Consider the following 12,334-nt stretch of genomic DNA (forward strand, 5'->3'; position numbering starts at 1 on the left):
TATTCTAATTGTCAAGGACACTGAATTTCTCTGGGGAAAGACACTCTGTGCCACCAATTAACAGGAGATATACCAAGAATTGGAGGTCTCTATAGATTATCTGACAACATATTGAGTCGTACTGCAAAATGTACAGACTCTATGAGTAAAAGTGTGAAAATTGGGAATGTTTCTGCAATCATGAAAATCAGAGTATTAAAGTAATGCACAACATGGGCAAAATGTAAAAGATGAAACAGATAGGCAGGCCATAGGTGTCCCTCGCTAACATGAAAGAGAATGGCAGAGGAACAGCAAATCCACAGCAATCTGAGTGTTAGCCTGATTAAACTTCAGCTCCTTCATGATAGCCCAGGCTTGATCACTGCATGAGACCACAGCCATTGCCCTGGCTCTCTGACCAATCCTTCCCTTACATTGTTTTCGTAAAATTCACATTATCAGTTTGCCATTGGAACCTTTAAGAAATGCAACTCATCACCAAATATTTTACTAACAATTGTCACCCCAATAAATTTAACTTAAAAAAAAAAAAAAAAGAAATGCAACTCAGACTGACATCATCAAAATATCGGCATGAGATGAGCCTCTCTAAATCTGGAATTTACAACTAATTGAACAAGTATAACACAAAAAAGCACTCACTGAAGAGCAGACAGGCAAGATGAAGAGGCCCATTACTGAGTTCACCTATGGTGGGCGAATCGTGTGAGTGGAGTACGCGGGATGGCAGAAGTGCAGTGACAGAGCTGCACGGGCACAGGACTCTGACCTAGGTCAGTGCTCCGAGCTCGCTGCATCCCAGAACTAGCACAGCTGCTGTAGAAAGAAGTACTCAGACTCCTATGGCTCCATGTATGGCCCACAAGGGCTGAGGGGATAGCAAATAACACGGCTAAAACAATGCTCATGGTAGAGACCTCTGAGAAAATACTGAGTGAAGAAGGCTGAAAACAGTGATTTAAGCCCTCTCTGCAGAGGAGAGAACTGAAGCCTTAGGCACTGAGACTAATCGCCCCCTCCCTACCCTCCCAGACCTTGCCGCAACCCTACCTGCCAGGTTTTGGAAGCGGAAGGGTAGCAGTATCAGACCAAAAGAATAGAATATTTGCTGTTCTGAGAACTGTGGACTGCAGACACAGATTCACAGCACAACAAGTTCCCACAAAGGGGAGGGAGCTGTGGATGCAGGACCGGCTGTGCTGGTTGTCACTACCATTGCTCTGGGCCACATCTCACAACCCAACCTTCCCCTGGGCCACCTATCTGGGCACATCTTGCAGGAGTAAACAGAACTTCTGAAACATAAGGGTTCTGAATCTGGTGCAGGAAGAGCTTTGGGAATTCAAATGCTCTCAGCATACCCACATGGACACTGTGCCCTGTGACTCAGGCGAACTATTAAAAGAGGAGAAGCCCATCTCCCAGGGAATCCACCCATTGTGTTAGCAGCTGGAATAGTGCAGAGAAAACATAACACAACCGATGAGAGAGAAAAAAGACTGCAGTAGGAGAGAAAATAAAACATTGTACCAACAAGTACTGGAAAACAAAAGAAAGACCTCTTCCTATCATCCTGTTGCAGAAGTCACTCCTGTAGATGTCTAGGAAGAGAAATAAATCAGTAATTGCCATGAATAATCAGGGCAACAAGGCACCTCAGAAAGAAAGTGAAAAATCTCCAGAAAAGGAACTTAAATATATGAAAATATGTTACATAAATGACAGAGAATTCAAGATTGCAGTTCGGAAAAAAACTAAACGAGATGCAAGAAAACTCAGAAAAGCAGTTTAATAAACTCAGAAACACAATCAAAGAACAATATGAGCATTTTAATAAAGAGATTGATATTTTAAAAATGAACCAAATAGAATTTCTGGAAATTAAGAACTCAGTAGAAGAAATTAAGACTGAAATAACCAGCTTAGGTTGTAGAGGTGACCAATTGGAGGAAAGAATCAGTGACATCGAAGATAGAAACCTGGAAATTACACAGATGGAAGAAGAAAGAGACGTGAGACTTAAAAGAATTGAAAGAACTCTACAGGAAATTTCTGACTCCATCAGAAAAAACAGTATAAGAATAATGGGCATATCAGAAGGAGAAGAAAAAGACAAGGGAACAGAGAATATATTCAAACAAATTGTTGATGAGAACTTCCCAAATTTTGGCTAGAAATGGATCCTCGAATCCCAGAAGCAAATAGAACACCTAATTACCTCAATGCCAACAGGCTTTCTCCAAGGCAAATTGTATTGAAGCTGTCTAAAATCAATGACAAACACAGTATCCTCAAGGCAGCCAGGGAAAAAAAGACGGTACCCTACAAAGGAAAGCCCATTAGATTATCATCAGATTTTTCAGCAGAAAGTCTACAAGCAAGGAGGGAATGGAACCAAATATTCAAACTATTGAAAGAGAGAAATCATGAGCCAAGAATAATATATCCAGCAAAGATATCCTTTAGGTATGAAGGAGGAATAAAAACCTTTCCAGACATACGGAAGCTGAGAGAATTTTCTAATACAGGACTTGCATTAAAAGAAATACTAAAGAAGGCTATTCAATCACCATCAATAGGGACAATCTGTGGCAACCAAAACATAAAAAAATGTGGGAGAGTAAAGGCCGGAACCGGAATATGGGAATGGTGAAAGTGAGCTTGATGAAGAAAATGGAATACTCTAGAAAATATCAAACTTTCTTTTACATAAACTTAAGGGTAACAACACACACAAAAAAAATCTGGAGCTGAAATATATACTGTAATAAAAGAAGAAACAGAGAGAAGCAACATAGAATACAATGACACAGAAAAAATATACAACAACAAAAAGGTAAAGAAACAATGGCGACACAGCCTTACAGGAAAACTGAAGATAGAATGACAGGAAATCCTGATATATCAATGATAACCCCAAATGTAAATGGACTGAACACACCAATAAAAAGTCACAGAGCAGCAAATTGTATCAAAAACCGAAACCCAACCATATACTGTCTCCAAAAGACACATCTCAACTTCAAGGACAAGTATAGATTCAAAGTGAAGGGGTGGAAATTGACACTCCAAGCAAATGGTATCCAGAGAAAATCAGGTGTACCCATATGGATATCAGATGAAACAGACTTCAGGGTGAAAAAGATAATAAGAAACAAAGATGGAAGTTTCATAATGGTAAAGGGGATTATACAACAAGAAGACATAACAGTCATCAATATTTATGCCCCCAATCAGGGAGCACCAAAAAATACAAGCAACTACTCACAGAACTAAAGGGAGAAATTGACCAAAACACAATTATACTAGGGGACTTAAATAAATCAGTGACAGCTATGGATAAATCATCCAAAGAGAAAATAAATAATGAAATAGCAGCCCTAAATGACACATAAGATGAAATGGACATAATTGGCATTTATAGAGTACTTCATTCTAAAACATCAAACTACACATTCTTTTCTAGTGTACAAGGAACATTCTCAAGGATATACCACATATTGGGACATAAAATTAGCCTCTCAAATTTAAGAAGATTGAAATCATACAAAGCATATTCTCTGATCACAAGCTTTGAAATTGGATATCAACTGCAAAAAGGAAGTGGGAAAAAACATAAATACATGGACATTAAACAACATAATTTTAAAGAACGACTGGGTCAAAGAAGCAGTTAGAGGAGTGATCAAAAGATACATAGAAACAAATGACAATGCAAATATATCCTACCAAAATTTTTGGGATGAAGCGAAATCAGTTTTAAGAGGGAAATTTATATCATTACATGCCTATCTCAAGAAATAAGAAAATCCCAAATAAATAACCTCATGTTACAACTGAAACAACTAGAAAAAGAAGAACAAGTGAAACCCAACGTCAGGAGAAGAAAGGAAATAACAAAAATCAGAGCAGAACAAAATGACATAGGGAACAAAAACACAACAGAAAAAATTAACGTTACAAAGAGCTGTTTTTTTGAAAAGATGACCAAAATTCACAAACCCTTGGTTAGACTCACTAATTAACAAAATCAGAAATGAAAAAGGGGAAGTTATCACAAACACCACAGAAATACAAAGCTTCCTCCAAGAATGCTATGAAGGAGTATATGCTACCATATTCAATAACCTAGAAGAAATGGACAAGTTCTTAGAAACATATAGCCTTCCAAGGCTGAACGATGAAGAACTGGAAAATCTAAACTGTCCAATCAACAGTAACAAAATTGAATTAGGCTTCCAAAACCTTTCCAAAGTAAAAGTCCGGGACCAAATGCCTTCACTAATGAATTCTACCAAACCTTCAAAGAGGATCTAATACCAATCCTGCTCAAACTCTTCCAAAAAATTGAAGAAGAGACGGTACTCCCTAACTCATTTTATGAGGCCAACATAACCCTAATACCAAAACCTGGTAAGGACAGCACAAAAAAAGAAAACTACAGACCAATATCTCTGATGAATACAGATGCAAAAATCCTAAATAAAATTCTACTAAATTGAATACAACAATGCATTAAAAAGATTATACATCACGACCAAGTGGGGTTCATCCCTGGGGCACAAGGATGGTTCTACATACGCAAATCCATCAATGTCATACATCACATAAAATAAAGGACAAAAATCATATGATTATATCAATTGATGCCGAAAAAGCATTCAACATAGTGTTGGAAGTCCTTGCCAGAGCAATCAGGCAAGAGAAAGAAATAAACGGCATCCAAATTGGGAATGAAGAAGTTAAATTATCACTCTTTGCAGATGACATGATGCTATATATAGAAATGCCTAAAGACTCCACCAAAAAGCTGTTAGAAATAATCAACAGAAACTCATAGACACAGACAATAGTTTAGTTGTTGCCAGAGGGTAAGGGGGGCGGGGGGTGGGGGGTGGGAGATGAGGGTAAGGGGGATTGAATGTATGGTGATGGAAGAAGTGCTGGCTCTGGGTGATGGACACACGGTGGGATTTGTGGATGATGTGGTGCAGAATTGTACACCTGGGGTCTGAGTGATTTTACTAACAATTGTCACCCCAATAAATTTAATTTAAAAAAAAAAGAAATAATCAACAGATTCAGTAATGTTGCTGGCTACAAAATAAATCTACAAAACTCTATTGCCTCCCTATATACTAATAATGAAATCTCTGAAAAAGAAATGCAAAAACAATTCCTTTTGCAATTGCAGCAAAAAAGTAAAATACCTAGGAATAAACTTAACTGAAGATGTGTAGGACCTATATGCTGAAAACTGTAAGAAATTTTTGAAAGAAATAGAAGAAGACACAAAGAAATGGAAAGACATTCCATGCTCATGGATTGGAAGAATCAACATAGTTAAAATGGCCATATTACCCAAAGCAATATACAGATTCAATGCAATCCCCATCAAAATCCCAATGGCATATTTTAAAGAAATAGAACAAAAAATCGTTGGATTTGTTTGGAACCACCAAAGATCCCAAATAGCCAAATAAATCTTAAGAAAAAAGAACAATAATGGAGGTATCACACTTCCTGATTTTAGCTTGTACTATAGGGCTACAATAATCAAACTGCATGGTATTGGCAGAAAAGCAGACACATAGACCAATGGAATAGTATGGAGAACCCCAAAATAAAACCACATAAATATGGATAGATAATTTTTGACAAAGAAGCTAAAAACATTCAATGGAGCAAAGACAGTCTCTTCAATAAATGGTGCTGGGAGAATTGGGTAGCCATGTGCAAAAGAATGAAACTGGACTGCTATTTGTCACCATGTACCAAAATTAATTCAAAGTGGATCAAAGTCTTAAGCATAAGACCTGACACAATAAACTGCATAGAAGAAAACATAGGTACTAAACTTATGGACCTTGGGTTCAAAGAGCATTTTATGAACTTGACTCCAAAGGCAATGGAAGTAAAAGCTAAAATAAACGAATGGGGCTATATGAAACTTAAAAGCTTCTGCACAGCAAAAGAAACCATCGACAAAATAAAGAGGCCACCAACTGAATGGGAGAAGATTTTTGCAAACAGTGCCTCCGATAAGGGGCTAGTATCCAGAATATACAAGGAACTCATGCAACTCAGCAACAAAAAGCAAACAACCCAATTGAAAAATGGGCAGAGGACTTGAAGAGACATTTCTCCAAAGAGGACATACAAATGGCAAATAGACATATGAAAAAATGGTCAACATCACTAATCATCAGAGAAATGCAAATCAAAACCACAATGAGATATCACCTCACCCCAGTCAGAGTGGCTATCATCAACAAGACAAATAGCAACAAATGTTGGAGAAGCTGTGGAGAAAAAGGAACCCTCGTACACTGTTGGTGGGAATGAAGACTGGTGCAGCTGTTATGGAAGGCAGTGTGGAGGTTCCTCAAAAAATTAGGAATAGAATTGCCATATGACCCAGCAATACCTCTCTGGGTATCTACCCAAAAAATCTGAAAACATTTAGAGATAAAGACACGTGTGCTCCAATGTTCATTGAAGCTTTGTTTACGGTGGCCAAGACATGTAAACAACCAAAATGTCCTTCGATAGATGAATGGATAAAGAAGTTGTGGTATATATACACAATGGAATACTATTCAGCAGTAAGATCACAGGGTTCTTGAAGGAGTAGCATACGGTCTCATTGTGCTTTCGATATTCCCTGCCTGACAGATAATGTGTCCGATTTTTATCACAAAACTTTATACACTGTGTGGGTTCAATAAGATAAGTGTGTTTCTCAGCCTCCTGAAAGACCAAAATGAAGGTGCTAGAATTTTGCTTTCTCGGGAGGGTCTATAAACAGGAAACTGCTCAGCAGGGTCTGATACTGAGGGTGTCAGGAGGAAGGAATAGCCTGTGTAGAGCCACAGAAGTTTCTCTCCTCATAGACTCAAACACTGTTGTCTTCCCAGCACTGGAGCTGTAATCCGTGACAGCAGCCACTGGGCCAATCACATAACAGTGTCCTCATGTGCCAGAAAAAACAACTGTGACATCATCATCCTCTCTCCCGGAAGCTGCAAACACAGAGGTGCCTTGGACCATTTGAGCCCAGAGAGTTATCCAGGATAGACCTTCCGCTTTCACCCTTGAATGTGAACTAACCATTCTCTGTGATCTATAGAGGCTCCTTTCTCATTCTGCAGAGGCCTTTGGGCAAAACCATGATGACTTGCCTGGAATCATCTTGCCACTTTAAAGATGAGCAAGAACTGACACGCAGTTGATGTGAACACTGGCTCCAAAAACTGCCCTAATAAAGAGTGTTAGCATATGAATGTGAGCTCCAGATAGAAGCAGCTCAGGTCTTCAAGTCTCTGCTGCTGATTTTCAATAAGAACCACTTATCGTACCTAGCAAGTCCGTTCAACAGATTCTTGATTGTCCTCGTCATTTGCTTAGTAGTGCCACGGGAGTGTTGGTATACAGAGAGGAATGATACACATTTGTATGTTGCTCTGTCAAGTCTGAAAGGCAAGATGGGCTCCATGGCTCTGCCCTCTGAATTTCCAGATGCATGCCTATCAACCAGCTAATTTCAGAATGTTGCAAGTAATTCAGTAGATGTCAGGTTCACCAGGAATTACCTAAGAAAGAAAGTAAGGGCCACTCTCTTTGTGTGTTGTCTCAGTAACTGGCTCAGTATATACTGTAGTTTTCCATATTCTACTTGTCACAGACACTGAATTTATCTGGGGAAGACACTCTCTGCCACCCCTTAGCAGGTGATGTAAGAAAAATTGGAAGTCACGATAGATTCTCTGACACACAGGGGGCCCCATCAGCAAAAGATACATACTCTGTGAGTAAAAGTGTGAAAGTTGGGAATCTTTCCTCAGTTTAGAAGAACAGTGCATTAAAGTAATACAGACAACAGCACAAAATGTAAAAGATCAAACAGATAGGCATACTGCACGAGGCCCTCATTAACATGGAAGAGAATGTGAGAGGCAGAGAAAATCAAAGCAACCCAAGTATTAGCCTGATTTATACTCCAGGTCCTTCAGGATAGCCCAGGCTTGAACCCAGCAAGAGATCACAGCTGTTGCCCTGGCTCTCTGACAAATCCTTCCTTTCCAATAAAAGGAAACATCTATGCTCACAGGTGAAGAGGCCCATCATATTTTGTTTCAGAGACTTCTTTCAATGTCTAGTGATTTGATCCCTTTCAATTGAAAGTAAATTCAACCTGTGAAAACTCCTTTCCAAAATCAGTCTGTCTCTGTAAAATGTTAATCTGTTCCTACAAGCAAATATCCACAGGGACACTTATTTCCAACAAAGGCACTTCACACATTGGGACCTAAATTTCACTGGCAGTGTTTGTTTTTAGAACTGAGGAACTTTCTCATGTAGCCCAAGGGTCTGGGAGGCAGGGCCATCACAACATGACAGGACGTGTGGTTAAGGAGAGGGGCAGTACTGGGAATGTCCCTTACATTCTTTTGGTAAAGAAAACACCTCCGGTTTGCCATTGGAACCTTTAAAAAATATGATTCAGTTTTGTAATAGCCTACAGCATTGTGCTTTCCTCAACCCTTGTTGTCTAATACCATTTTTCTGATTACAAGCAATCAATAGAAAACCATGCCATGCAACTTTCATTTCCCATCCATGCTTTCCCACACTTTGCGCCCTGTGCATCACTGATCTGTCATCTTTCCCTATGAATTTGAAATTTTCATTCTGTTATCTTATTCAAGAGTGGGCATATATGGCATTGGGATGCTAGCTTCTTTCTCTTGTGAATTTTCCAGATACTTTCTTGCTGTTGCCAGCATCAGGACTGCTGTCAGCTTCATGACTGAATCTTGTTTCATCATGTACCTACACGATCTTCGCTAATTTATTCATCACTTGATCTGATACTGCATTTCTGCATTTCTGCCTTTCTCTACAGTGCAGTTCGGAATTCTGTTTAGGATTTTTTTGGTATATGTTTTAAACACAATTGTGTATATACCAATGGACATGTGATATCTTCATTCTTAACAACCTGGATAAATAGCAAAGTTTTTCCATGGTAGCTATATAATTCTATGTGTCAGCAGAGACATGTGAGCATTCCAGTTCTTCCACATCACATTGTCAACACATTGTGATCTTTTCTCCTTGGTTGATGACAGCATTCTTGAAGAAGTATCATATTGTCTCAGTGTGCTTTTCATTTTCCCGCCATGACCAATAAACTGTTCGATTTTCATAGCAAAATATTATAGCTTGTGTGGTTTCAATAACAGAAGTGTATTTCTCACTGCCTTGAAAGTCCAAGTTGAAGGTGCCAGAATGTAGCTTTCTCAGGAGGGTTTGTCAACAGGAAACTTATGAGCAGGGTCTGATACTGAGGGAATCCGTAGGAAGAAAAAAAAAAGAGCACACTTACAGAATTTTCTTTCCTAACAGACTCACATTTTGTTGTCTGCCCAGCACAGGAGCTATGGCCAATTACATATCAGTATCCTCATGTGTCACAAAAAGACAACTGTGTCATCATCATCCCTTTTCCAGGAGGCTGCAGCCACAGATGTGCCATGGACCATTTGAGCCCAGATAGTTATCCAGGACTGTCCTTCCACTTTGTGCCTTGAGTGTCAATTCACATTATCTGTGCTTTGTAGAGCCATAATTCTCATACTGCAGAGACCCTTTGGCCCAGCCCAGAAGAATTGCCTGGGATCACCTTGCCACTTCAAAGATGAGAATAACTGACATGCAGTTGGTGTTAGCATTAGCTCCAAAAAGTGTCCCATTAAAGAGTGTTCCCTGATGAATGTGAGCTACAGATAGGAGCAGATCAGCTATTCTAGTCTCTGATGGTGATTTTCAAAAAGAACCACTAGTCATACCTAGAAAGTTGAGGCATCAGGTTCTTCATTGTCCTCATATTTGCTGAGTAGTTTCAAGGGAGTGTTGATACACGGAGAAGAAAGATTCACATTTGTCTGGTGCTCTGTCAGTTGTGACAGGTGGGATTGGCTCCATGGGTTGCCATCTGAAATCCCTAAAGCATGCCTATAAAATGGTTGCTTTCAGAGGTGTGTTTGTAATTCAGCAGATATCAGTTTGCCAGAAATTACCTAAGGAAGAAAGGAAGGTCCACTTTCTTTGTTTGTGGTCTCAGCAGTTGGCTCAGTATATGCTGTAGTTCTGCATATTCTACTTGTCAGACACTGAATTTCCCTTTCAATTCACAGTGAATGAAATCTGTGACAACTCCTTTCTAAAATCATAACTCTCTCTGTAAAACGGCTATGTACTCCATCAGGAAAATATCCACCACCGGACTTATTTCTACCAAGGGCACTTCTCCCATTGGGACCTAAATTTCACTATCAGTGTTTATTTTTAGAACTAAGGAGCATTGTATTGAAGTCCAAAGTGCCTAGGAGCCATGGACATCACAACATTAGAAGAATTGTCATTTAGGAGAGGTCCATGCTGAGAATATTCCTTACATAGTTTTGGAAACTTCACTCCACCAGTTTGCATTAGAGCCTTTAAATAATACAATTCAGTTTGTAATATGTCAACAGCATTATGCTTACCTTAGTCCTTACTGTCTAATACCAATTTTCTGACTACAAGCAATCAATAGATACCCTAGCCATGCAACTTTCTCTTCCCATCCATGCTGCCCCAAACCTTGAGCTCTGGGAAACACGGACCTGCCTTTTTTCCCTATGAATTTGACGCTGCTGTTCTGTTATCTTAATGGAGTTGCAGCGTGTATCACCTTGGGACGCTAGCATTTTCTCTTGCTAATTTCTCAATGTGCTTTCTTGCAGTGGCCTGCATCAGGACTTCTGTCACCTTCATGACTGTACCTTGTTTCATTTTGTACATATACCTCTGTCACTAATACATTCATCAGTTGACCTTATATTGTGTTTCTATATTTTTTCCATTAACTACAGTGGAGTTCTGATTTCTGTTTAGGAGTTTCTGGGCATCCATTTTAAACACTATTTTATATATAGCAATGGTCACATGATGTTTACATTCTCAACATCCTGGACAAATAACGAACTGATTTTTATAGTAGCTATATCATTCTGTGTATCCAGGAGTGACATGTCAGAGTTCCAGGTCTTCCATATTACATTGTCAATGCACAAGTGATCTTTTCTCTTCGATTGATCACAACATTCTTGAAGGAGTAAGATATTGTTACATGTGCTATCAATTTTCCATCTCTGACTGATAAAGTGTCCAAAATTCATAGCAAAATGTTATAGACTGTGTGGCTTCAATAAAAGAAGTGTGTTTCTCACCATCCTGAAAGTCCTAGATGAAGGTGCAAGAACATTGATTTTTCAGGAGGGTCTGTCAACAGGAAACTGCTCAGCAGGTTCTCAGGCTGAGGGCTTCAGGAGGAAGGAACAGCCCGAGCAGAGCCACAGAAGTCGCTCTCCTCACAGACACACACCCTGTTGCCTCCCCAGCACTGGAGCTGAGATCCATGTCCAGCAGCTGCCAGACCAATCACAGATCAGTATCCTCATGGGTCACAAATAGACAACTGTGACATCATCATCCCCTCTCTAGGAGTCTGCAGCCACAGAGGTGCCTTGAAACTTTTTCCTGCCCAGAGATGTATACAGGACAGTCCTTCCATTTTGAGCCCTGTTTATGACTTCACCATTCTCTGTACTACATAGAGACATGTTTCTCATACTACAGAATTCTTTGGACCCAGACATAATTACTTCCCAGGAATCACCTTGCCACTTCAAAGAGGAGCAAGAACTGTCACGTAGTTGGTATGAGTGCTGGCTCCAAAAAATGCCCCATGAAAGAGTGTTTCTGGATGAATGTGAGCACCAGATAGAAGCAGTTCAGGCCTCCTGGAATCTGATCATGATTCTCAACAAGAATCATGACAACAAGAATCATGCAAGTTGGGGAATCAGGTTCTTGACTCACCTCATCATTTGCTGAGTAGTATCGAAAGACTGTTGGTACATGGAGAAGAAGGATACAGATTGGTGTGGTGCTCTGTCAGTTCTGACAGTCAGGATTGGCTCCATGCGTCTGTCATGTGAATTACCAGATGTGTGCCTATCCAACAGCTGATTTCAGAACGTTGGATGTAATTCAGTAGATGTCAGTTTCACAAGGAATTATGTAAGAAAGAAAGGGAGGTCTACTTGCTTTGTGTTTGGGACCAGGAACTGTCTCTGCATATACTGTAGTTCTCCATATTCTCCTTGTCAAGGACACTGAATTCCTCCTGGGAAGACATTCTCAGTGAACCCTTAGTAGGTGACTTAACAAAGAATTGGATGTCATGATAGATTCTCTGACCAAACATGGAGTCCCTCAGGTA

The sequence above is a fragment of the Rhinolophus sinicus genome, unplaced genomic scaffold, assembly GCF_057876585.1.
Source record: "Rhinolophus sinicus isolate RSI-liver-muscle unplaced genomic scaffold, RSI-T2T HiC_scaffold_22, whole genome shotgun sequence".
Lineage (NCBI taxonomy): Eukaryota > Metazoa > Chordata > Mammalia > Chiroptera > Rhinolophidae > Rhinolophus > Rhinolophus sinicus.